The sequence below is a fragment of the Peromyscus eremicus genome, chromosome 8a, assembly GCF_949786415.1.
Source record: "Peromyscus eremicus chromosome 8a, PerEre_H2_v1, whole genome shotgun sequence".
Lineage (NCBI taxonomy): Eukaryota > Metazoa > Chordata > Mammalia > Rodentia > Cricetidae > Peromyscus > Peromyscus eremicus.
The window spans coordinates 91,667,148-91,694,165 of record NC_081423.1 but is presented as its reverse complement, the minus strand read 5'-3'; the positions used below and the strand labels follow the sequence as shown (position 1 = coordinate 91,694,165).

Sequence of the window (27,018 nt, the reverse complement as noted above, 5' to 3'; positions counted from 1 at the left end):
TCTTTAAAACAGAGAAAGTAAGAACCTTGCTGATACTATGAGGAGTATCTGTGAGGACTGAATGGGTTAAATTTGCAAAGTGATTTAAACAGTATGAGGAACAAGACCCAGTGCTGTGTACAGTTTACCTAGTGTCCTTGTTCAGACTCATTTCGGGTCACTGGTTTCTCTGGAACTGAGATAGAAATCCCTGTGGTCTCCTGCCCAGGGATGGTCTATGATACTCCCATTCTCATTCGGGTGCCTCTCCAGAAGCCATGCCACCCTTCTGGGTAGGTGTTACACAATAGCTGAGCCAGGGCTGTGGACACACAGGGTCAGGACAAGGTCGGCACCCAGGCAGTGCAGACCCATTGCAACGCTCTGGGAAGAGGAAGCAACGCGTCCTTATCACTGTCAGGAAATGGGAACTTTTCATAAAATCTCACTAAAATGTCAGTCCAGTCATCGTTTTCCTAACAGCAAACAGATGACAAACTCCTGTGTTTCCCCCACACCATCATCATAGTTTTCACGAAAGTGACATCAAAAAGTCAAATTAGTTTCCTTATTAAAATTTTAGCATACAAAAAAAATGGGTTTCATTACACTCCCTTCATATGTGTATATCATTGCACACTGTTCATAGTCACTCATTAACTTCTTTTATCCCCCCATATATAATATATAAACCTTAATTCCACGTATGAGAGAAAGCATACAATCTTCCCCCATCACCCTGTCTTATTTCCTCCTAACCCCACTCCCCACAATAGTACCCCTTCTACTTTTAAGTCTTTTTTCAAATCTAGATTCTACATACGAAAAAAATGTGACATTCATCATTCTGATCTGGTTTATTTATCTTAACATGATGCTGTGTGTTTCAAATCCATTTTCTTGCAAATGACATAAGTTAATTTTTCTTTAACTCCATTGTATGTGCACATGCATGTGGATATATGCACTCCATTTTCTTTATCATCCCTTGGTTGACAAGCCTCTAGGCTGGTTTCATATCTTGTCTCTTGTGACTAGCAGAGCAACAAACACTGTTGTTCTAGAGTTTTCCTGCCTGGCCCACAGTCAGGACAAATCTCTCTCACCCACCAGTCCCATAGCCGCTCAGACCCAATCAAGTAAACACAGAGACTTATATTGGTTACAAACTGTATGGCCGTGGCAGGCTTCTTGCTAACTGTTCTTATATCTTAAATTAACCCATTTCTATAAATCTATACCTTGCCACATGGCTCCTGGCTTACTGGCATCTTCACATGCTGTTTGTCATGGCGGTGGCTGGCAGTGTCTCTCCCCTCAGCCTTCCACTTCCCAGAATTCTCCTCTCTCCTTGTCCCACCTATACTTCCTGCCTGGCCACTGGCCAATCAGTGTTTTATTTATACAGAACAATATCCACAGCACTAATGTGGTATTGTATTCCCCCAAATATTGTGTATGCTAATAAATTTATCTGGGGTCAGAGACAGAGCAGCCACAATATTAAACATGAGGATAGGCAGTGGTAGCACACACCTTTAATCCTAGCATTCCAGAGGCAGAAATCCATCTGTTCAAGGATACAGCCAGGCATGGTGACTCATCATGCCTTTAATCCCAGAAAGCAAGACTTTAATCCCAGGGAGTAGTGGTAAAAGGCAGAAAGATACATAAGGTGTGAGGGCCAGAAACTAGAAGCATTTGGCTGGTTAAGCTTTCAGGCTTCTAGCAGCACAGTTCAGCTGAGAGCCATTCTGATATGAGGACACAGAGGCTTCCAGTCTGAGGAAACAAGACCAGCTGAGAAGTTGGCCAGGTGAGGTTAGCTGTGGCTTGTTCTGTCTCTCTGACCATCCAGCATTTCACCCCAATAACGGGCCTCCGGTTTGATTTTATTAGTAAGACTCTCTAAGATTCCTGCTACAGTCTCTCTGTGTGTGCTAATGTGGATATATACCTGAGTGGTATAGCTGGGTTGTGTGGTAGATCTATTTTTAGCTTTCTGAGGAACTGCCATACTGATTTCCATAATAGCTATGCTAATTTGCTTGCCCTTCAAATTAAATTCTTGACAAGGCATCAGTTTCTCTCAAGCCACTGGGGAAGAATGAGAAAGGCTTTGGTCAAAACCCAGCTTCAACTCCTTTTCCACTTAACTGTTATTACTTCTGCTTGTGGACCTTAATCCTTTCAATGTTCAATGCTATAGTAAGATAATATATCCAAATAACCCAAACTTCTGCCTTCAGTGAGCATTACACAAATGCACGTTAAGTGTCAAGTTCAAAGAAATCCCACAGTAGAGGCATTACTGATCAGTAAAATCAGTATATTGTCTTGTGCGTGACAGATCCCTTGCAATTAGGTGGGTCGTGTGACCAGCTCTAGCCAATGGGAATTCAGTTGCAGTTACTGACAATCACTTCTTGACAAAGTCCTGGGAAGCCAGTGCTGAACCCTATGGTTCCTCTCTTTGCCATGAAGAACCTAAAGTCCATGTTATTAGGCTCCTCTGTGACCGTCAAACTGGCTGTGAGTCACTCTATGGAGCAGAATCCCTAATGACTTTAGTTAGGCACACAGCATAACTGAGAAATATGTCTTGGTTGTGGTAAGTCACTGAGGTTTGGCGATTAAAATGTTACTATATCAGAACCAAACCCAGTCTGACTAACGCAGGAAGTAAATGGGTAGATGGATTGTGTTCCACCAACTCAATCATGGAAGAAATGAAACACCAACTTGTTTTTCAGAAATCAAATCAAATGGCAATCTGAGTCCCTTTCTATTAAGACGGCTGGAAACTACATCTCAGTCATCACCGAGCCCCTTCGAGCAAACCCCTTCATGGCCAATGTCCTTAGGGTCCAGGCACTGTGACATCTGAAGAGGGCACATCCCTGCTCCATCGCCACATGCATGGGGATGGTACTGTTGCTTCCTTGTCGATTTCCAGCACAAGATGCTTGGCTGAGGCTGGATTCCCGGTGCCTAAAATGAGTCTTCCTTGGTACCACCCAGGCACTCCTCACAGGACCATGCAGCCAACTTTCCTCTCCCCACCTTAGAAAAGCTTCAGGCTTCTCCCAACTTTTATCCACTTCCTACACACTGTCAGTCTGCATAGCATATTCCTTCACTGAATCTAGACTTTCAAAAAAATAATTAAAACAGGGAAGGAGTAAAGAAAGCTGGTCTGCTCTCTCAACTTTCAGTTGGTTCTGAATCATAACTGCCCTCCCTTTTAGACAAGGAAGCATGAAGGCCCAGCTACCTTCTTCAAACAGGAGTGTAGAAAGTTCCAGAAGACAAAAAACAGCATTAATTTCTCACAAAATTTCCAGCCACATGGTTGACTGCTCATGTTGAGGAGGGAAAGAGGCCAAGTCCACAATTACAATCCATTTGCCAATCAAGTGGAAAATAGTAGCATGCAAATTAGCACCGGTTCATAGGCCAACGACTGGAAAAAATTTCATCTGGGTAGATCACAAGGAAATTTGCCTACAAACCACAAAATCCATAAGCCTGCCTCCATTCGGATACCGTTCTCTTTCAATACTCACACCTGTGAAACAGGCGACGAGGCCAAGTTCAAACTTCTGTTGACAAACAAACGTATCCTAGTAAACTCTTGATTACTGGAGATTCCAGGGTGTGTATTTTTAAACCTCCTGAGTTTTCTGCTCAAAGTATTGTCTTTAGACCACGTTTCTGCTTTCTGTGCTCAGAAAAATTATAGAGGAAAGAGAGGATTCATATCCACCAACATCAATGTCATTTACTAAAACTGGAGTGTGTGTGTGTGTGTGTGAATATATGTGTGTGTATTTGTATATATGTATGTATATGTGTAAATGAGTGTGTATGTGTGTATATGTATGCACCTATATGTATTTGTGTGCTTATGTGTATGTGTATTTGTATATATATATATATGTGTGTGTGTGTGTGTGTGTGTGTGTGTGTGCATGTATGTATGTATATATGTATGTATGTATGTATTATGTATGTGTATATGAGTGTGTGTATATGTAAGCATATGTGTGTATGGGTGTGCAACATGTAGTGATATATTTTGGGATTGCACAGTTAAAGGATGAAATACAATTTGGCATCTAAGGACATCAACACTGCATCTTTTGGGAACTAGTGTGTTTCAGTGTCTTGTTCCTATGCCTGTTAGGCTGGGATGAATCTGACAACTAAATGTTCACTGACACAGATTTACATAAAACAAATTAAGTAACATTTTTAATTTTTGCTGTGCAGAAGATATACAGCATATGGGGCCCTGAGGAAGGCTTTTATGCTGTCGACGGAAAATATTAAATTGCTCAGAGCCTAAAATCCATCATAGCAGTTTTCAGGCTGTCATCAGAGGATTAACTGCTTTAATTCCTCATGATTCCGTGGCTCTCGTCCAGGGTTTCTAACCCCAGTATTACTGACCTCTGGGGCCAGATAATCTCCTGTGGTGAGACTTCATTAATTACATCATAGGACGCTCCCACTGTCTCTCAGCACTCCATCCACTGGTTATGGCCACCACCAGGGTCTCCAGACACTGCCAACTCTTGCTTAAGGAGTGAAATCACTCCTTGCTGAGAACCACAGGCCTGTGCAAAGGAAGAAACAGTCATATGACAAGTCTGCGGCTGTGAGATCCCAGCTCTGTACAACACCACATCACAATGAGGCCGAGAGCTCTTTGGGCTAGTATTCACAGTTAACATCCTGAACGTGCATTGATTGAATGTGCATACCACACAGGAAGTGCTCCCTAAGCAGGAGGCTTCATTTCAGGACTTCTCCAGACCTTGACCTGTCTTCTCTGCACTGCCAATCAGCCACCAGGTCACAGTTCAGCTTCACTTTGCATAATCATTTGTCTGGGACTAGTGATGTTTATTAACCAGTTTGATTCTTAGCTCCACACCCAGGACTAGAGTCGAGAGAACTGCTTGGCTAGAAGGGATCTGCCAGTCCCCTGTTGTGATTCTGGGAGTCCCTTAGACTCAGGGGTCCTTTTACTGTTTTCCTCCAGAGTATATAGATACCCACATCTCCAGCGATCAATCTCAATGCTGCAGCAGAGGGAAATCTTAACACCAGCTCTTGGAATGTCCCTTCTAGCTTACCATAGTTGTCTCCTTAAATCTGGGAGCCATCTAGACCCAAACCTGTGAGGCCATCCAAAATCATCCAAAGTTAACAAGTCTAGCCATATTGATAAACCATGACAAAGTCACACTTGGACTCCTAAGAACCTAGGATTCCTAACTTTATCTAAGATTTCTAAATCATTTAAGATAGTCACTTTCTTCGTGGTTCTTAACTGGTGTCTTCTACAATACCTTCAAACAGATGCAAAGACTTAATTGAAGGCTGAGTACTGTAGAAGCTCTCCGTAATGCATTTGGAAATTCAACAAGTAAGAGAACTCTATTCTAACAGAGACAGAACTCCATCCCTCAAGAGATTCTTTCCCCCAAAGCTTGGAACTAGGTAGCATTTATCCATCAGGAAACTCATCTACACAGCTAATGACTAGTAACTTATAGGGTAATTTACTATGTGCATAGCACTTTACCAAATACTGAAGAGGATGTAAAAGAAATCCAAGGCAGAGTCATGTCCTCAAGAACTTTAGAACTTGCTTGAGAAAATGACACAGCCTTTCTCTCTGGCTCCATTTTGCTATAGCCTGGTGACTGGTAACACTGAGTTTAGAAGAAACTCAGAGGCTCTCCTCCTCCTTCCTTCCTTCCTTCCTGTTCAGGATCCCAGGTACCAGTGACTAAGGTCCACAAATCCCAGCCCAGAGGATGGGGAAGGAGGACACCTCCTGGAATTACTCAAGGATGCATGGCTCTAGGAAATGAACTGTGGTTCAAGCAGTTAGATAATAATTAAAGTATTATCACCCAGTTCCTCCCCGGGGAATCTCATGGTAAATGTCTGCTCTGCTAACAGTTTGGTGACCAGTGACTTTAACAAAGCATTGCTTCCCTGGCATGCAATTTAAAGGGTTATGCTTGAGGAGATTTTGCATCATTGCTCCTGGAAGTGAGGCTGTGGCAAGATGCCAGCAGAAAGAGTAGTGATCTCAGCAGAAATGACAGAAGATCTTCCCATGATCAGTTTAGTCCTTCTTGACTTAGGAGGGCTTGAAAGTTTAGGAGGTGACACCATGGAAAGAAGAAAGGGTAAAGGGGGAGATTTCTGGACTTTTTAATTCAGCAATCATATGATATCCATAAGGCAAGTATGTGATGTCAATAAAGCAAGCATACGATATCTGTAGAGATGCAAGTCTACTCCTCCTCTCTGGAGGGCTTGAATAAGCCTGTGTGTCTCATTGCTGTCTGTCCAGAAAAAGATAGGGAATAGTTCTCAGAGAACTGTGCATCACTGTGATTTAGGGAGGAACACACTCATTCACCCAAACCATACTTGCATGTCAAATTATAAGAACCCAGTGTTCAACAAAAACAGAAACAAACTATGCCCCTTAGTGCCAGAGTGGAAAATCATAAACAGAGGAGAAATGATGAGTGTATATGATAAATGATAAAGTGTATATGTAAATGATAAAGTATATGAAGGAGTTGGGTATTGTGCAATGGAACAAAAAAAGGAGATGTGGGACCTGTCTGGAGGGATGATGCAGACACCCAAGAACTGAGACTTGAGCTGATGGAGAAGGATATAAGGATCCAGGCATGGTGGTGAACTTGTAATCCCAGCACTTGGGAGCCTGAAGCAGAAGGATCACAAATTACTCCTATATGAAGAGTTCCAGACTGGCCTTAGCCATGCAGCAAGAACAGAGAGGGGCCTAAGGAGGACAAAGAGAAGAAAAAGGCTGGGGAAATAGCATGTGCCAAGCCCTTCTGATGGATGGATCATTAGGCCCCAGCCAGAGTAGAAGACTACTGGACCCAGAAGAACTCTGCATGTGGTGGAGTTGTGCTGTAGTCACAAGTGACTATTACGAAGTCGAGAAGTGGCTGCCATGTTGTAGAGCCAAACTCTAAACGTTAAATTTTAACGTGTTTAAATTTAAATAGCCCCATGCTCCGGATCCAGGCTCTGAATTTGATGTGAAAGAAGCTTGTCTAGTAACAGCAATGGAGAGACACTGAACACTTGTGAGCAGGAGGATGGCAGGGCTAGAACTGTGGTGTGGGAAAGCCATCTTCCAGCTACAGTAAGAGTGGACTAATGAGAGTGTGAATGGGGAGAACCATGTAAGACGCTACTGAAGAAGTCCAGTTGACTTAGGTTCTGGTGATGGTGGTAGACAGCAGAGGAGTAGAGAGAGCCAAGAACTAGTACAGAGGTAACAACTACATGATTTGGTGATGTGGTGGACACTGTAGGAGGAGGGAATTTAGGGTACTTCTGGGATTCTAGTTCAACCAGATGGATAGTGACATGGTCAACATGCTGTTTCCCTTCCAAGCTCTATACCCACCTTCCAGTTTCTGTATATTTTGTTGCTGGTGGCTGAGACACTGACCTGACCCTTAGAAAGATCCAGAAGTATCTGAGAGCTTTACTTTATACATTTAAGGAAAGTGGCTATAGGAAAGAAATACCTGAAGCCTCTTGTATTGATTTATTTTCTGTTGCTGTTGTTGTTATAAAACACCCAAATACAGGCAGCTTAAGGGATAGAGCTTTTCACTGTCTTGCAGTCTCCAGGGGATGCAGCCCAGCATAGCTGGGAAGGCAGGAAAGCTGGAGCATGAGGCTGGTCAGCAGCCAGGAAGCCTAGAAAGAACACTCTCCTATTTCCTCCAGCAAGGCTGCGCCTTCTAAAGCAGTAGTTCTCAACCTTCCTAATGCTGTGACCCTTTAATACAGTCCCTCATGTCATGGTGATCCCCAAACACAAAGTTATTTTCGTAGCTACTTCATAACTGTAATTTAGCTACCATTATGAATCATAATGTAAATATCTGTAGTCAGAATTATGAAAGCTTGGCCTTAGCTTAGGCTTTTTCCCAACTAGCTCTTATAACTTAAATTAACCTGTCTCTATTAATCTAAATTGTGCCAAGCAGCTCTGTTACCTCTCCTCTGTATCGTATATCTGACTTCTTCAGTGTCTCAATGGCATCTCCTAGATTCATCCCTCTGACTTCCTCTCCCTGCCCAGAAGTCCCACCTGTCCTCTCCTGCCTAGCTGTTAGCCATTCAGCTCTTTATTAAACCAATCACAGTGACATATCTTCACACAGTGTAAACAAATATTCTGCAACAAGTATCTGTTTTTTTCTGATGGTCTTAGGTGACCCCTGTGAAAGGGTTGTTTGACCCCCAAGGGATCATGACCCACATGTTGAAAAAACTGTTCTAAAGGTTCCACAGCCTTCCCAAACATTGTTACTATCTTAGGACCAAGTGTCTATGGTGATATTTTATTTGTATTAAAATGTTATTTGTATGTTAATAAATAAAGTTGCCCGGGGGTCAGAGCTATTAGCAAGCCATAGGAAAGCAGGGCAGTGGTGGCCTATGCTTATAATCCCAGCACTTGGTAGGCAGAGCTAGGTAAGTCTCTGTGTGTTCAGGGATACAGCCAGTATTGGATACACATGCCTTTAATCTCAATACCAATCATGGAAAATCTGGAGGTCTATACAGACAGGCTGTGACGAGGCGGTCATGTGGTTGGGTTTAAAACAACCAATGAGAAGGCAGAACAGAAATTCTATATAAGGACTTTAACACAGAAAGTAGCTCTGGTTCAGAGAGGTAAGACCACTGCAGGAGGAAGGGTAAGGTTTTAGCTCTTAGCTCTGACCTCTTGGCTTTCTTCTTTGCATTGGTTCTGTGTTTCTTATTTAAAAAGACGGTTGGTTACATCTACATTTGGCGCCCAATATGTTGGCAAGAGTTTCCACCTAAAACCTGAGAAAAGATTCTAAAACGGAGCTAAAAACAGCTTCCTAATTGTCTCTCTCAAATGAGCGGCAGCTGCCGGTTTGAGCTACTTGTGGGTTCCTGGCGTGCACACTTGACCTGCAGTATGGCAGGAATGAGGCCTCTGCAAGTGGCACATTAAGCTGCATGGTCGATTTAGCCTTTGCTAGTACAAAACAAAAAAAGAGGTTTCTGAGCTACATGCTGCTTTGATAAAAGCATAGACCCACGACAGCTCCCAGAGCTGGCGGTAAATGTACCACTGCCATGTTGGGAAGCTGAGGTGGGCGGAGCCAGCAGCCATAGCGCCGGTTCAGTCTTACAAATGCTGCAGTTTAAAGCAATAGATTCACAATAAGACAGATTCAGATGTAATAGTTTACAATGTGTGTAAAATATACGTAGGCTTGAAAGAGACCAAAAAGGTGATATATACAGTTATATAAACAAATACATAGTTTTAAAAAATAAAGTCTTTAAAGAGACAGTAAAATTAATATAAAAAAACCACATAAAGATGAATATTACACAGAGAATATGGATTGTGTTGTCTTTGGGATTTTTAACTGCAGAAATACATTTGATTGTAAACGCTGTTGAGTTACGCCAATATGTATATTTTAAAGATACCTTGACTTCAAAATTTGGATGTAAGGATGTGTTGCTTTGGAAAGAAGGCTCTGCTTTTGTTCCCACAGAAAGCCAGAGGCTATGGATTTGTTCCAGATTAAGACACATCAGGTTTGACCAGCCAAGACCCCCTGAAAGGTCTCCAATGACACCATGGCCCAGATGATCCAACATCCAGAATGGTTTCAAGGCATCTGGCTCAGACAATACAGCCTCATGGACTATTCCATAATTCTAAAATTTTCTTTGTGTCCCCATAAGATACAGCACCCTTCTCCAGCAGGAAGTAGTAAGAGAAGCTATGCCCAAATCCCCAAATTATATATAATTTTACTTTGTTAAGGTTAAAACCTTCCTTTTTGGAAAAAAAGAAAGAAAAAAGAAAAGGGGAAGTGCTGTGGGATGTTCTGTATGGCAAATGTGTTGCTCTGATTGGTTGGTAAATAAAACACTGATTGGCCAGTAGCCAGGCAGGAGGAAGTATAGGCGGGACGAGGAGGAGAATAAAGCTGGGAAGTGGGAGGCTGAGAGAGAGAGAGAGACACTGCCAGCCGCCACGATGACAAACAGCATGTGAAGATGCCGGTAAGCCACGAGCCATGTGGCAAGGTATAGATTAATGGAAATGGATTAATTTAAGCTATAAGAACAGTTAGCAAGAAGCCTGCCACGGCCATACAGTTTGTAAGCAATATAAGTCTCTATGTTTACTTGGTTGGGTCTGAGCAGCTGTGGGACTGGCAGGTGATAGAGATTTGTCCTGACTGTGGGCCAGGCAGGAAAACTCTAGCTACAAGTGTCCAAACACATGAGCCTAAAGGGGATATTCACATTCAAACCATAACAACTTGATTTGTTTGTTTGTTTTGTTGAGACAGAGACTCATTATGTAGCCCTAGCTGTCTTGGAATTTAGTCTGTAGACCAGGCTGGCCTCAAACTCACAGTTACCGCCTGCCTCTGCCTCCTGAGTGCTGTGATTAAAGGCGTGTGTCACTACCCTGGTTCATAACACCTCTGAATGTTGGTATTTCCTTGTTTGGGAAAAGGGTCTTTGCAGGTGAGATTAAGTCAGGGATCTTGAAATGACCAAGCTAATCCTCGACTGGGTAAATCCTAAATGCTGCCATAAGTATGTATCCTTATGAGAGAGAAGAAGAAAAATCAAGATGATCATGTGGGCAAAGACTAGCATGATATAGCCAAAAGCCAAGAGCTCCAAATGTTGAAAAAAATGGTGAATGGAATTGGGTGTGATGTGTTATACCTGTAATCCCAACACTTTGAAGCTCTCAGAGACAGGATGGTTGCAACAAGTTCAAGGCCAATCTAAACTATATAACAAGTTCCAAGCCAGTCAGGGATATAGAATGAGATCCTGTCTCAAAACAAAACAAAAAAAGAATGAATGAATAGATTCTACCCAAGGGTCTTCAGAGAGCATACCATCCTGCTGATTCCTTGATTTTGGATTCCTGGACCACTAAAATATGAGATAAGAAGTTCCTGTGGTTTTAAGACATCAAGATGGCAGTGATTTGTCATGGAAACCACAGGACATAAACACTCCCTGTCATTTTACCTCAGAACAATGCTAGCCCATGCCAGACCAAAGTGAATCCAAAATCCCAGGTACCTGGACTCAGGACAAGATCGGCTTTCAGTATAGTGATTCAGGAGCTTGCTAAAATTAAAGCTAAGCCTGAGATAACAACATCCATGTCTGCCTCCTCCACCTGTCTTGTTTCCCTTCCTTATTTACCAGTTTCTTCTTGGATTTATTCATCAACTATAGGTCAACCCATTCCCCAGGCTGACTTTTAGAAACATCTATAGCCAAGACATGTGGCCTGTACTGGGGGAAAAAAATCATACCTGAGGCCCAGAGATCCAGATTTGGAGGGAGGGATGGTCATGTGTTTGGTTTTCAACATGGTGAGTACTGGTGCTCCTCAAACAGATGTGAGGAAACCGTGACCTGCCAATCAAATCTGTCCATGACCACCTGCTTTGGAACTTGTGTACTGGAACCAGACTCCTCTCTCTCACTTACAAACTGGCTACAGCTCCTTTCAACACTGCCATAGCAGAGTTGAGCAGTTGAAACAGATCACTTATCCCCGCAAAACTAAAATATGTGTCATCTTGGACTTTAAGAAGCACCTCAGAGGGCTGGAGTATGAATTTGTGAGTCCTCTGCATAGAAGTAGCAATTGAAGGTGCAGCTGTGGGTGCAAGTGTGTCAGAAGGGAGGGAGGGAGAGAGCTAGAACAGAACCGGGGGGTTCTAGTGTGTCCTGATAGATCAAGGGAGACTGAAACAGCAGCTGAGCACCCAGAGCAGCAAGAGGAGAGCCAAGAGTCCCTCAAAATCCTAAAGTCCTAGACCAGTAAGATGGCTCAGTAGGCCAGGTGGTGGCGGCACACGCCTTTAATCCCAGCACTCGGGAGGCAGAGGCAGGTGGATCTCTGTGAGTTCGAGGCCAGCCTGGTCTACAAAGTGAGTTCCAGGACAGGCTCCAAAACTACACAGAGAAACCCTGTCTCGAAAAAACAAAAAACAAAAAAAAACAAAACAAAAAATGATGGCTCAGTAGTAAAGGCACTTGCCGCCACGTCTGGTGGCTTGAGTTGGATCCCCAAGACCCACATGGAAGAACAGAGCTGACAGCTGGAAGTTGTCTCCTGACCTCCACATACACATGGTGTACACACATACACACATATACACATGAGTACACATACATATATATTTATGAACATACAAACACGTACACACATACACATATGTACACTCATACACATGTACACACATGCATATACATATACATATACATGGACATACACATGCACACATATACACATGTACACAGGGTAAATAAATAGATAAATGTGAAATATCTGAAAGACCAACCCCATCTAAGTTTTGGGGACATCGAAAGCTTTTGAACAGTCGCTGTTCTGGAGTGCTCATTGATCACTTCCAGCTTCTCTCCACAAGAAATGCCACTACCTTTTGCATACAAGGTGCTGTTTTATGTTCAACAATGGCTGTAGATGTGAACAGGGGGTTGTGTCTGTTAAGAGGAACAAGAACGATGTCTAAATTGCAATCATTCAGATTATGGAAGGAGAGGCAGGAAATGAAGAGAGGTTGCAGGAAAACTTGAAGAGGGGAGAGAGAGGAAAGGCTCTTCCTCCTTTAGAGTACTATACTGGCTTGGCTATGACAGCTGGGGGGGAGGGGTCTCTGGAGGTAAAAATGTAAAAGAAGGAACAGCATGAGGTCAGGAGGAAACACAGAACTTAGGTAAGAAAGGAAGAACTAATATGTAAACACATACATAGATATATGAGTCTACTTGGGGAGTGCTGAAGTAAAGGTTTGGATCAGAGAAGCCATGGAAGGATTTTGTGAGCAAGGCGCATGCCTGGAGACACATTTCACACAGTTGACTTGGCAGCGGTGGGACCCAGAGTGAAGAAGGGAAAAAAAGAAAGATTGTCATCATAAAATCAGTAAAGAGGTTATTCCGGGTGCTGGGCTGGGGCAGGATACAGCTCAGCTGGCAAAGTGCTTGCCTGGAAGGTATGAGGTCCTGAGTTCAGCTCCCAGCACCACATAAATCTGGACATAATGGTGCGTGCTTGGCTACAGTTCGGAGTCAGCATGAGATACATCTGACTCTGTCTCAAGCAAACAAGAAGCTGTTATCAAATTTGTGGGTCACAATCTGTGCCTTGAGTCAGACTGAGCCACCCCTGCAGCCCAGAGATCAGAGTTTAAATAGAGAGTCAAGGATTTGCACCTCTAGGCAGTCCTGGTCAAGGTGTGGTCCCACCCACCACTGATCCATCCTTATCTGGTCTCACCCTGTAAGGGTCCTTAGAATTGTTTGAAATCTCTTTTAGGGAGACAAAGTTCCCCCTCCAGCTAGTGTTTTTCCTTCTCCCAGGGTGAGATTCCTGGGGGAAATTTTCATTTCTTTGGGGGTCCATTGTTTCATTAGTCTAATACTCAGACAAGAAAGAGTCTCTTTAGAATACCTTCATTTCTGCCAGGCCTGTTACAGAGCTATTCCATTATCCAGGCAGAGAACTGAGTCATAACACAGGCTACAGGAAGACATGCAAATTAAGAGGCTGTGGGTACAGAAGCATAGAATGTGGACAGAAAGGGAGTCAAAGATGCTTGTGAAGCCAGGAGGTCTGAGGAACAAACAGCTGACTCTACACTGTCAGAAGAGAACACACACACACACACACACACACACACACACACACACACACACACACGGCGGGGGGGGGGGGGCGGTCCTTTACTTTCCCTTCCAATTCTGTCCCCGTATCTCTTCTATAACAGTCATCAGAAAATAGTTTTGTGTTCATATCTGTCTGGTCTAGTGCCAAAATTATTCCAAAAGGGCCTGACCCAGCACATAAGGAACTGTACATATAATAAAATCAATATGTATTCCCTAAAATGAATGATTGGGAGTGTCAATCCTAGCCTTTCTATTTCCTCAAGACAAGAAATGCAGGCAATGTTTCTAGAACTGAAGCTATGTGGCCAGTGGCTAGGAGTGTGAGGAGCCTGCCCCAGCCTGTGAAAACCTTCTAGATCCTCCTGGAATCCTCTGAGTCACAGCCATCTTCCCTCAGAGTTTCACAGCACCTGCCTAGTTGGTACCACACCCCAGTGACTCTGCCCTCCAGATTCTGGGAGGAAATGGAGTGCTAGTTGGCACCCTCAGCTTGGTGAATCCCACAAAGCTAATGAAGATCAAGGTCCTGTGTAATCCACCCGAGTCTCACCTCCAGGCTGTCCCCGCCTGTGTCCCAAGCACAGACCTGCCTGGGTTCCCTTCTCCTAGCTTAACAAAAATTTAGTCTGCACACTGAGACACCATAAACAAGCTACGTCGAGACTCTGAGGTCAGCTGGTGCTCTTCCAACCTGAAGACATGCCAAGGCATGCAATTGGGAAGGGGAACCCTGTGACATAGACAATGTCCTCTTGCTTATGGTATGTTCCAGGGATTTCTCTCTAGCTTGCAAAGCAGGTCGTTTCTAGTTACTCAATAGTATCGTGGTTCTGAAAATCCTCTTCCTGGTTTCTCATCTTTATAACTGGTAAAAAAAAAATAATAAGAATTAAAAATAGCACTCAAAGGTTAGGGAGGTCGCTCAAATGGTAGAGGGCTTACCTAACGTGGACAAAGCTTGGGTTCCATGCCTGGCACCACAGAAACCAGGCGTGGTGTTGCCTGCAATCCCAGAACTGGGGAAGTAGAAGCAGGAAGGTCAAGATCATTCTCCGATACAAATGAGTTCAAGGCCAGCCTGGACTACAGGTTTCAAACAAAACAAAACAAAAAAATCTACTGTCCGCCAGGCGGTGGTGGCGCACGCCTTTAATCCCAGCACTCGGGAGGCAGAGTCAGGCAGATCTCTGTGAGTTTGAGGCCAGCCTGGGCTACCAAGTGAGTCCCAGGAAAGGCGCAAAGCTACACAGAGAAACCCTGTCTCGAAAAACCAAAAAAAAAAAAAAAAAAAAAAAATCTACTGTCAACACTTATCTTTTGGTTGTATATTAATGCATTTAATCCTTGTGGTACCAGGAGGTAGCAATCAGGACCGAATGGAAGTTCTGTGACAGTCACCAGATCTTAAGACTGTGTCACATTCTCAGTTGTTTGACTTGCAAACTGTGGGTAATGGGTATCTTGTCCAAGGGTGGGAGGATCATCTGAGACATTGTTGTACAGTAACAGCACTTGCTCCACCCTCATGGGAAGGCAGTATATGCCTGTGCTTGAGCACGAGCACACATGGAGGCCAGAAGAGGAATTGAGACTCCTGTTCTAGTGAGGCAGGGTCTCTCACTGAACCTGGTGCTAAACCAGCAGCCGGCAAACCCCAGCAATCCTCCTGTCTCTGCCTTGACACTGGGTTTTCCAGTGCTGGGGTAACAATGTAGTCAGGTCCTCTAGCTTACATAACAAGTGCCTCGCCCACTGTGCCATCTCCCTGGGCCCCACAGTCAGCACTTTTTGACACAGGCTTGTGTCCTTTTCGGTGACAGCACTCCTGATGACGTCTTGTTCAGCTCACTGTGTGTCTTTGACACTACACTCTCTTCATTCCAACAGGGGTACAAACACGTCATTGTCATCCTTGCTGATAAAAACAGACCTTGTGTTTTGCTTGGTGCTGTTGATTCTTTATCCAGAGTGTCAAAGATAGGTTTGTGACAGCGATGTGGGTCTTTGAAATGGTCCTTGAAGGAGCTATCAAGGTTAACCAATGCTAAGATGGACTGGTTTTAGGTCCTTCCCGAGGAAAGGACTGTCAAGGAGAAAGACAGCAATGACTATAATTTAGTCTGGAGATGAAACGAAGGATTAGCTATGCACCGGAGGTGCTGTGATTGATGAGATAGGCGCCTCCCATGTTCACTTTCACAGAAGAGGTGAGTAAGGAGGTGGTTTCGCTTCAGGGGGAAAAAAAAGCCAAAGCTAGGCGTGGAGGCTGCACCTGTGATCCCAGCACTTAGCCGAAGAATCAGAAGTTTGAGGCCAGCCTGGGTTACGTGGCAAGACCCTGTCTTGCAAAAGTCAAAGAGGAAAGAAGTGGGGGGGGGGGGAGGGCAGGAATGGAGAGTCCTTAATAACAGTGGACTTGGCAAATGAGTTTCATCAGACCCTTGCATGGACATTGTAAGGTGGAGAACATGGCTGGCTCTGTCCCTCCACGGTGTGGGCTGTGTAGAATAGGAGCTGTGTCACGTTCTCAGCTGATTCTGTTCTGTGACATATCAAGAAGATACAAATCTTTGAAAGGGCAGCAGAGAGAAATCCCACCCAAACCTGTGGAGGAAGGTGTTTCATTGGGATAAACATGAAGTCCAAGCACGCTGACTGTAGATACACAAAAGATGCCACCAGGCCATCTGGTGACATCCTGTTCTCTGCTTACCTTCCCCCGCCCCCACGGCGACAATAGGGAGGGTTTTCTGGCCACCAGCAGCTTGTCCTTTTTAGACCCTTCCTTCTTCCTCCCATGATAGGGTATCGTACAGCCCAGGCTATATTACTTGTAAATCATAGAAAGAATCATTTTAATCATATAAAAACAATGTGGGAAAATTAACAACCCTCTACTGTAGCTAGAGTTTTCCTGCCTGATCCACAGTCAGGACAAATCTCTCTCACCCACCAGTCCCACAGCCGCTCAGACCCAACCAAGTAAACACAGAGACTTATATTGCTTACAAACTGTATGGCCGTGGCAGGCTTCTTGCTAACTGTTCTTATAGCTTAAATTAATCTATTTCCATAAATCTATACCTTGCCACGTGGCTCGTGGCTTACTGGCGTCTTCACATGCTGCTTGTCATGGTGGCAGCTGGCAGTGACTCCCCCCGCCTTCCTGTTCTCTCAGTTCTCCTCTCTGTTAGTCCCGCCTATACTTCCTGCCTGGCCACTGGCCAATCAGTGTTTTATTTATTGACCAACCAGAACATTTGACATACAGACCATCCCACAGCACTTCTCCCTTTAAAAAAAAAAAAAAAAAAAAAAGAGGAAGGTTTTAACTTTTACGTATCTCCAAAGCCAGCTTGGTATATTTGGGAATTTGGGCATGGCTTCTCTTACTACTTCCTGCTGGAGGGAGGTGCTGTATCTTATGGGGACACAAAGAAAATTTTAGAATTATGGAGTAGTCCGTGAGGGTGTATCATCTGAGCCAGTTGCCTTGAAACGGTTCTGGATGTTGGATCATCTGGGCCTTGGTGTCATCGGAGACCTTTCAGGGGGTCTTGGCTGGTCAAACCTGATGTATCTTAACCTGGAACAATTCCATAGCCTCTGGTTTTCTGCGGAAACAAAAGCAGAGTCTCCTTTCCAAAGCAACATATCCTTACATCCAAATTTTGAAGTCAAGGTGCCTTTAAAGTATACATTTTGGCATAACTCAACAGCTTTTACAATCAAATGTTTTTCTTCAGTTACAAATATCAAAGAGAACATAATCCAGATTCTCTGTGTGATAGCCATCTTTACGTGGCTTATTTTTTATATTACCTTGAACCTATTGCTTTAAACTGCAGCATTCTAAGACTGAAAAGGCGCTATGGCTGCTGGCTCCACCCACCTCAGCTTCCCAACATGGCGGTGGTACGTTTACCGCCAGCTCTGGGAACCATTGTGGGTCTATGCTTTTATCCAAGCAGCGTGTAGCCCAGAAACCTCTTTTTTTGTTTTGTACTAGCAAAGGCTAAATCCACAACGCAGCTTAATGTGCCACTTGCAGAGGCCTCATTCCCGCCATACTGCAGGTCAAGCGCACACACCAGGAACCTGCCATAGTAGCTCAAACATGCAGGCTGCCACTAACTTGAGAGAAACAACTAGGAACTGTTTTTAGCTCCGTTTTAGAATCTTTTTACTCAGGTTTTAGATGAAAACTCTTGCCAACACATTGGGCACCATTTGTAGCTAGAGTTTTCCTGCCTGGTCCACAGTCAGGACAAATCTCTATCACCCACCAGTCCCACAGCCGCTCAGACCCAACCAAGTAAACACAGAGACTTATATTGCTTACAAACTGTATGGCCGTGGCAGGCTTCTTGCTAACTGTTCTTATAGCTTAAATTAATCTATTTCCATAAATCTGTACCTTGCCACGTGGCTCGTGGCTTACCAGCATCTTCACATGCTGCTTGTCATGGCGGCAGCTGGCAGTGACTCCCCCTGCCTTCCTGTTCTCTCAGTTCTCTCTGTTAGTCCCGCCTATACTTTCTGCCTGGCCATTGGCCAATCAGTGTTTTATTTATTGATCAATCAGAGCAACACATTTGCCATACAGAACATCTCACAGCAAAATGGTCATGCCCACAATGAGGGTGGGTCCTCCAACCTCAATTAACAATCAAGACAGCCACCGTAGATATGTCCACAGGCCAACTTGATCTATATCATTCCTCAATAGAGACTCTCTTCTCAGGTAATTCTAGGCTGTGGTGAGTTGACATTTAACACTAACCATCATACCATAGCAGGTTAATTACATGATTTTCACACACTAGACTATAACATAGTCTTAAAAAATATATTCTAAATAGAGAAGTCAGGCACCATGGTGCGTGCATGTCTGTAATTATAGCATTCAGGAGGTCTAGGCAGGAAAACTGGAAGTTCCCAACCCCGTCTTGACTATTATAGCAAGACCCTATCTCAGAAAAAAAAAGAGAGAGACAGAATTCTGTATACTGAAAGGAAAAATTGCCCAATTTTTTTGGTGAGAACAAAGTTTCTTATAGATCTCACCACACCACATATTTAGAAATAAAGGTAAAAACAAAGAGTGAAAAAAAAAAAGTAGATAACTGGCAACATCATTTGCCTCCAGGGAACAAGGATGGGAAGATGACTGAGATTTAAGTTCTAAATTATCTAAACACGTTTTATATTCAAAACTAAATAACTAAAAAAAAAATCCAACATTTTATAGTGCTTTTTATCCAAAAGAGATGTGCATTTTAGGGAACATTTACCAAAGGAACTTCATCCCTGCCTGGGGAAAGGAACAAAGGGTGGCTTTTACAGCTCAAGGTCACATGACTTGTAACTACGGTATTTTATTAATGTGAGCAACAGCCGTGTGCAGAGTGTTTAATACTTAGTGCTTCGATTTCATTCTGTGTACTTTTTCTTTTCCTTTAAACTAGAGTTAGCTTTAGAACTGGGGTCCTCTCGGGGTCCTACACCCTGCTGCACAGGTCTCTACATCATATAAACTGATTTTTATACATTCATTTAAAATATAGTGATGTTATTTCAAAGGCTAACTGGAACCTAAGTCTGCTTCTTCTGATACTTTGGACTTCCTTACCCTTCTTCCAAAGCATCCCTCCTCACCATGTGGCTGCTTCTCTGCCGTGTGTCTAACCTCATGCCTGCTCAAAGGGCATGGCTTTGTTCCCAGATCCCCCTCTTAGGATATTTCCTCCTGTGGCTGACACAAAAGGAGTGCTGTGCAAAACCACCAAGCAAGGAGCATTATATTGTCATCGTGTCCTCTGAGGATGCAGACCTCACTACTACGCACATATAGGAGAATGCCCTGGTGACTCAGTTTCTGATAAAGAGAGAATAAGCTAACTGCAGCTTCAAGAATGTTTAGCCCTAAAGGGATATTCTGACCATCCAGAGACAGAGTTACCAAGATGCCCTGCAGTATTCCTCAGCTACCTCATATTCCTGGAATAGGTAGAGGCTCTTTTTAGAAGCCACTCTTACTCACAATTCAGTCTGTTGCAATTAAAATGAATTAGATACAAGAATAAGTACAAGGATAACCATGCCTTAAATGTATTCCGCGGGAAGGTTTCATGGATATCCACCAGAACCTGCCAAGGCCAGATTTGTCTTTTTTCCCCAAGTCCTGTCCATTCTCATATCTGATGAGCTTAGCTATCTCACCCTCAGCTACAAACCCTCTTATTTACTGCTGCCCTCTTGAGCCACTCCATTAGAATTCTGCTACCTTTCCCAAGCCTGACAAGCAGGGTGGGGGAAGCAAAAAAATTCTCATGTGTTTACCATTTTTATTTTGTAAGCACACAGCCATCATCAGACAGGCTAGATCTGGGCAGCCAGCTTCTCTGAGGGTAAAAAGGCTCTAACTTGTAACGTTTGCCAATTGCCATGGTGTAAATACTCCAGCTTTGGTTGAATTCATAGCCAACTCCAAGTTATGTGTCCAAGCCATCTCCAGCATCCTCAGCCCCACCCCACCCACCCCCCAGCTATCTAGTGCTCAAGCTAAATTTCTGCAAGAAGTAGATCAGTCTTTACATCTTTACTTTGACCACTAAAAAAACTCACAGAGGGTTACATTCACAGTGCCACCCTTTCTTCCTCCTCCACACCACCACCCCAAGAAGAGTGGGACTCCAGCAAGGGCAGCAGAGCCAATCAGAGAAGCACGAACCCCCCACCTAACAGTAAATGGTTTTTAGAAGCAGCGAGAGATAGAACTGAAGCTGCACTCCGTTTACCACGGCGTTTCAGTTTAGATGCCATGTCTCCAACTGTGGCTGTAGCTGTAATCTATTTGCCATCACTTAAGAAAATGTCACTTCATTCCCAAACCCAGCTGGGCCAGAAAAACTCTTACTCTTCCTCCTACTCAATCCATGTGCCTTGTTGCTCTGGTTCAGGGTGACTGACTTGGCTGGGGACTTCCCACTCCTTCCAGAAAACTCCCAAGAGAGTCTAGCGATCACACAGCTGTAGCCTCCAAAGAGCCCTGGGAACTAGAGCCTGCCAGATTTGGGGTTTTGTTTTGTCTTCTTTTTTTTCCCTAAAAATAAAACATTAATAAAGGAAAAGTTGGCTAGAGACCTGGTCAACAATTTGCCTTTTTCCTTGATTTTTTATAAAATCCTATGTCTAGAAAAATTTAATGTTGGTCATTTTTAGTAATTCTAAAACTAGCACATGTTGATCCTTTGTTGGGGAGGAAAAAAAGAAGTGAGTCCCAGGCCTGGTCCTGAGCTTCAGAGCCCTTACCAGCCTGGGTTCCCTCCCTCCACCCCAAACTCAAGGCCCACCAACTGCTTGCTCTTGTAGGAAAGAAGATTCAGCCATCATTTTTTCTGCTCCTGGAACCAATGTCTTAAATAATAAGAGTGTTTCATTGTCTTTTCTCCTCATTTGTATACCTTACATTGACAATGCTTGTTCTCCAGTAGGGCAGCCAACTCACAATGACCGTGAACTTGCCTGGCCTCGCATGAGATAGTGTTTACTTTGAACCAACATTTTTTTTTCTTTTTAAAATGAGCTGCTTAATTGGGATAACAATCTGGATTTCCAGCTTCCTTTTGAAAACTCAAAATAAATTACTTGCCCAGAAAATGTTTCATGAGACAAAGAAAACTGCTTTATTGTATACACAGCTCTAGTTCCAAAATATAGATCAGTATCTAGCTCTCAACAAACATTTGATGAATGAACAGTGTCAGTTCCAAACGACAGAGAGCTGAAAGTGAACATGGCTGTTCCCTTTTATCTGGGGAGTCTCCTCTCTCATTTGACAAACTCCTCATCACTCCTTGTTGCGTTCAGCCTGCACTCTTTGCTCGTTTAGGCTGCCTGCCCTGCTTGTGAACTCTTAGCTCCAGAGTAGACAGTTGCTTCAGGCATTTGAATCAGTCTGCCCCCTCTCTGTGATTGTTACACAGTTTATATGTCTCCTGCCCAGTGACCCCAGAGAAGTAAAAAAAAAAAAAAAAAAAAAAGAACCCCTTGAGGGACAAAAAGTAATACTCTAAACATTAATTAAGTTGTCTACATTGAAGAAAAATATTAGACCAGGTATGGTGGTGCATGCCTGTAATCTCACATTCTCAGCATTCCAGAGGCTGAAGCAGCAGAACTTCAAATGCAGGGTCAGCCTTGAGATGATAGACAGATGATAGGTGGATGGATAGACAGATTAGATAGATACATAGATAGATAGATAGATAGATAGATAGATAGATAGATAGATAGATAGATAGATAGATAGATAGATAGATAGGGAAGGAAGGAAGGAAGGAAGGAAGGAAGGAAGGAAGGAAGGAAGGGAGGGAGGAAGGAAGGAGAGAGGGAGGGTGAAAGGGATGGAGGGAAAGAGAAGAAAGGTATTTAGGGCATATTTTTGTTTTGTTTGGTTTGGTTTTTTTGGGTTTTTTTTTTTTAAGACAGGGTTTCTTTGTGTAGCTTTGGCGCCTTTCCTGGAACTCACTCTGTAGCCCAGGCTGGCCTCGAACTACCTGCCTCTGCCTCCCAAGTGCTGGCATTAAAGGTATGAGCAACCACCCCCCAGCCTTTGTTTTGTTTTTTAAGATAGGATCTTAGTATGTAGCCCTAGTTGTCTTGTAACTTATTACATAGACCAGGCTGGCCCTGAATTCACTGAGCTCTGCCTGCTTCTGCCTCCTGGGTGCTGAGATTGCAGAATATATTTTAAAACTACATAAAAGCAAATGCTTAAATTAACAGTGTGTGGTTTTTTCTCTTTGTGAACAGAGTATGCATCATTTTCTGCTACTTTTATAAACTACCTTAAACTTAGAAACCTAAGCAGTAGCTGCTTTGTTCTGAAGGTCAGAAGTCTAGGAGGACGTGACTGCTCTCTCACAAGATTAAAATCAAGGTGTCCACTGTCTATCTGGGCACCTTCCCACTGGTGGTAGATTGAGTTCCCTACCTGGCCATCAGCCAGGAAGCAATCTCAGCACTTTGTGCGGGGTTGGTGGTCTTTGCCCTTGACTCACTCCATCTCCAGAGCTGACCATAGTGGTTCCCCACTTTTCATCAGGCTTTGTTGTCTTCCTGCCTTTTCCATGCTACCAGCATGTTTGCTACCAGCCAGAGAAGATCTCTGCTTTTAAGGGTCATAGGGATATAGCAGAGAGTCTTGTTCCATTCAACTGTACCGTGGAACACTAGCATGATCATGGTGACAAGAAGGGATCAGACAGAGCTTAATACTCTTGTTCCATTCAACTGTATCGTGGAATACTAGTATGATCATGATAACAAGTAGGGATCATGGACCAGGTCTGGGAATGAGGTCATGGAATATGTGAGACCAACTTTAGAATTCTATCTATGAAAACGTTCTCATATTTTCTTAGCACTATGAGATTTCTTTTTCAAATGTATCCTGCCTTTGGTTACAATGATAGAAGGAACATGGTCTATAATGAGGTTAGTGACTGATCCCCCATTCTCCCTTTCCTTGGGCAATCTAGAGCTGAGGTCTCAAATTTCATTCTGGAGGTCAGAAATAGGAGAGAACGTGTAAACATAACTGTTTCAGTCCGTTTGAACCACTGTAACAAAACACCATAGACTGGGTAGCTCGTAAATAAGAAAAATTTACTTCCCAAAGTTCTGAAGCCTGGAACAACTTCCAAGATCACCATGCCAGTCCATGTGACGTCCGATAAGTCCCTCTTCCTGGTTCATAGGCAGTTAGCTTCCTGCTATCATTTTTCACTTGAGAAGAGGCGAGGCTGTGTCTCTGGGGTGTCTTCATGGCGCACTAACCTGATTTAGGAGCTCTCTGCTTTCTTGACTCAAACGTCTCCACAGGCTCTACCTTCTAATAGCATCCCCTGGAGGCCGGGATTTCAGCCTATGAACTGGAGGGGGGCGGGGGACAGAAACATTCGTCCATCGTAATAACTAAGGTCACAGATGGACACAAACCTCTGGCCTTGGAAGAGTCATGGGAGAAAGGCAAAACTTAACATGAACACGGAATAACGCCAAGACCACACAACAGCCATTTTTGAATATTTTAAAGGCTATACTATAAGAAGAGAATGTGTCTGCCTAACTTCAGGAGCCTAAAATAAAACACTAATGGAAGGTATGAGAAGATTTTTGGCACCATGTTGGAAAGCACTTTCTAAGGGAGATGGACAGATTGTTTGAGCTGGTCTGCTTATGGCATGATGCTCTCCATGGCACTGCTCCAGAATGCAGAGATAACAACTTGATAAGAATGATGTGAGGCAAAAAAAAAAAAAAAAAAAAAAAAAAAAAGAATAACGTGAGGAAGGCGAGTTGGGTTAGATGGGCCTCTAGGCTCTTCCCCCCCTCCCCCTTCTCCTTCTGCTTCTCCTCCTCCTTCTTCTTCTGTTCCCCTCCCCCTCCCCTTCCCCACTCCTCCTTCTCCTGCCTTGTTTTTGTGTGTACATGTGGAGGCCCAAGCTTGACATCAGGCATCTTCCTTGCTCCCTCCCCACCTTATTCTTTGAAATAGGATCTCTCGATCAAATCCAGAACTCACACACATCTCAAATCCAGAACTCACACACATCGTTAGTCTATCTAGCTGGCTTGCTCCCCAGGGATCCCCTGTCTCTTCCTTCCAAGGTTGGAACAGCCACCACATTCACCCAGTGTTTATACAGGTTCTGGAGATCCAAACTCTGGCTGTCTTGCTTGTTCAGCAAGTGGTTTAACTACTGAGCCATCTCCCAAGCACCCACATACACGCATTTTGTCCTTCCTTTTACAAAGAAATAAAAATTTGACATAGCTCAAATAAAAATCTGACTCTGAACTTGCTATGTAGCTGAGGATGACCTCGAACTTCTGATCCTCCTGCCTCTACCTCCTGAGTTCTGGAATTTCAAGCCCATGTCATCACACTCAATTTATGTGGTACTAGAGATCAAACCCAGGCTTTCATGCATGCTAAGCAAACACTGCATGAACTGAGCTACATCCCCAGCACACATACATACCCTTGAGTTCTTTTCAACCCTGAGGTCATTGTTTGATAATGACACTACTTCTTTTACAGTTGTTTCTTTGGTTCAAATCCTCCACTTTTTTCTGCGTGTTCTCCACCATGATGGTAAATGTTACAGCCTAAAATCAGCTTCACCTGGTCCTCTTTTCCAGTTGCCTATTTTCACAATCAAGTTTGAATAGCAGAAAATATGGAGTGTAGATAGAAAGAAAAAAAATGGTAGATTATGTAAAGGCACAAATATCAGGGCCAGCAGACTTTTGAGGGGTGACCATTTGGGAAAGACTCTGGAAAAAAAAAAAAAGAGCTAAAACTAAAGATAATCAGAAGGATAAAATATAGGCAAGATAGAGGTCTATTGGGCTATGTCTGGGGACAGCACAGGGTCATAAACACCAGTGAAAACGGAACACAAGGAACAAGATTGATGCAACAGACTCGTGGTAGGAAAGCCAGTGGAAATTTACAGACCTGGTCTTGATAAGATGGCAAAGCCTCAAGACTGGAACCTACCTAAGCAGGCAGTCTGACTTAGCCCTGGGTGGGAAAGTAACTCTCAGAAGACCAAACAGACGGTGAATTCAAATTCCAAGAACAAAAGGTGGCTGAGACCCACAGGGGTCAGAGTTCAATGCCAAGTGTTAAGAACTTCCCCCAAAAACTAAGAAAAACTTCATCCAACATCAACAAGTTGGAAACCACGTCACTCATTGGCTTTTGGAAGAACCAAGCCCAGATGCTAAAAGACTGGTTCCCGGGTCAGAGCATGCCCAGATGAACAATCTGACCATGTCCCAGATTTCCAGGGTCATCTACGTCTGACAGCTTGAAAGTCTGATAAAAATTGAACTTGTCACTGCCTCTTCTGGGCTTCTTAAATATGAAAGGAAATCACTTTCATGAACACGAAAGATAATAGTGAATGTTTGTCCTGTGGCCTTCCTTTTCAGTTAGGGGCTTATTTATACAAGTAGAAGAAGTACAGATTGGTGTTTCATAGGCAACTTTTGGTTTCTTGGCCAGTGTTGTTGCCACGTCCTGCATGGGTAGGTCTTGGAAACCCAGCTGGGGCAACATGGGAATGAAGAAACAACAGACAGTGAAGAAGTGACAGATACACATACCAAAAAGCTGATCGGGTGGGCTGCGCTCACTCCAATGGAGGGCACCTACTATGCAACCAGGAAATTCAGCATATTTATTATGTATGGTACAACAAAGCAGGGTAGCTAGGCAGGGTTGGTTAGTAGGAGAACAGTCTCAGGTTGCAGTCATCCTGGGGGAGGAGGCTGAGGATGCTAGTTTTTGCACACACTGGTCAATCATTCATAAACTCAAACCTGGACCAGAAGAAGGCTTTCTCATTCCTCTGAGACTCACCTGAGGAAGGGCTTGCCACTGCTATGGAGTGGAGACACTGGGGTCATTGACATGGCCATGGCCATGTCAACAATACAAAATTACTCAGGAATTCACCCACTCTCCACGTATCATTGAGCTTCGTTTGTGCACTTAGCTGAAGAAGTACTCTAACATGTCCTCCAAGAAAGGACTAGAACATTGAGGAAGAAAGAGCAGAAAAATCATAAGAGACAGAGGACCCAAAGGACTGATGTGAAAGTGTCCTCTGGACAGGACAAGGATGCTGCCACTGTGAACTCAAAACAGTACAGTTACCTGAACAAGACCCACACAAGATCGTACCAATCAACATGGCGCCATGGATGAGGGAAGGGCCCTCAAGGCCACACCACAACATCAGTTGATGGCTGCTGAGGAAGGGAGAGCCAGTTTTATTCAAGGACAAGCCTCCAAGTGATAGGTTGTCCGTGCCCATACAGCAAAGTGCATATGCACAAACTAATTGTACTCAGTAGGGTGTGTGTGTGTGTGTGTGTGTGTGTGTGTGTGTGTGTGTGTGACTATTATAGAGGAAGATGACATGAATTTGAAAGTGGGGTGTTGGGGATACTGAAGGATCAGGAGTGGGGAAGGAGAGGTGGATATGATGAAAATACTTTATATTCAAGTATAATATTCTAAAAAAATTTAAAAGGAATTTTTTTAAAGCTCTCTTACCTGATCAAAAGTAGCTCCATGTCTACAAATAAAATGACCTTTTAAAGGTGAGGAAATGTCTTCAGCCTGCATTT

The 27,018-nt window shown here is 43.6% G+C and overlaps 1 protein-coding gene across 1 annotated transcript in view; it reads left to right on the top strand.

Moving 5' to 3' along the window:
- Fam20a (FAM20A golgi associated secretory pathway pseudokinase) overlaps positions 1-27,018 on the top strand; it is a 59,786-nt gene that overhangs the window by 16,734 nt on the left and 16,034 nt on the right. The gene's annotated exons all lie outside the window — the stretch shown is intronic.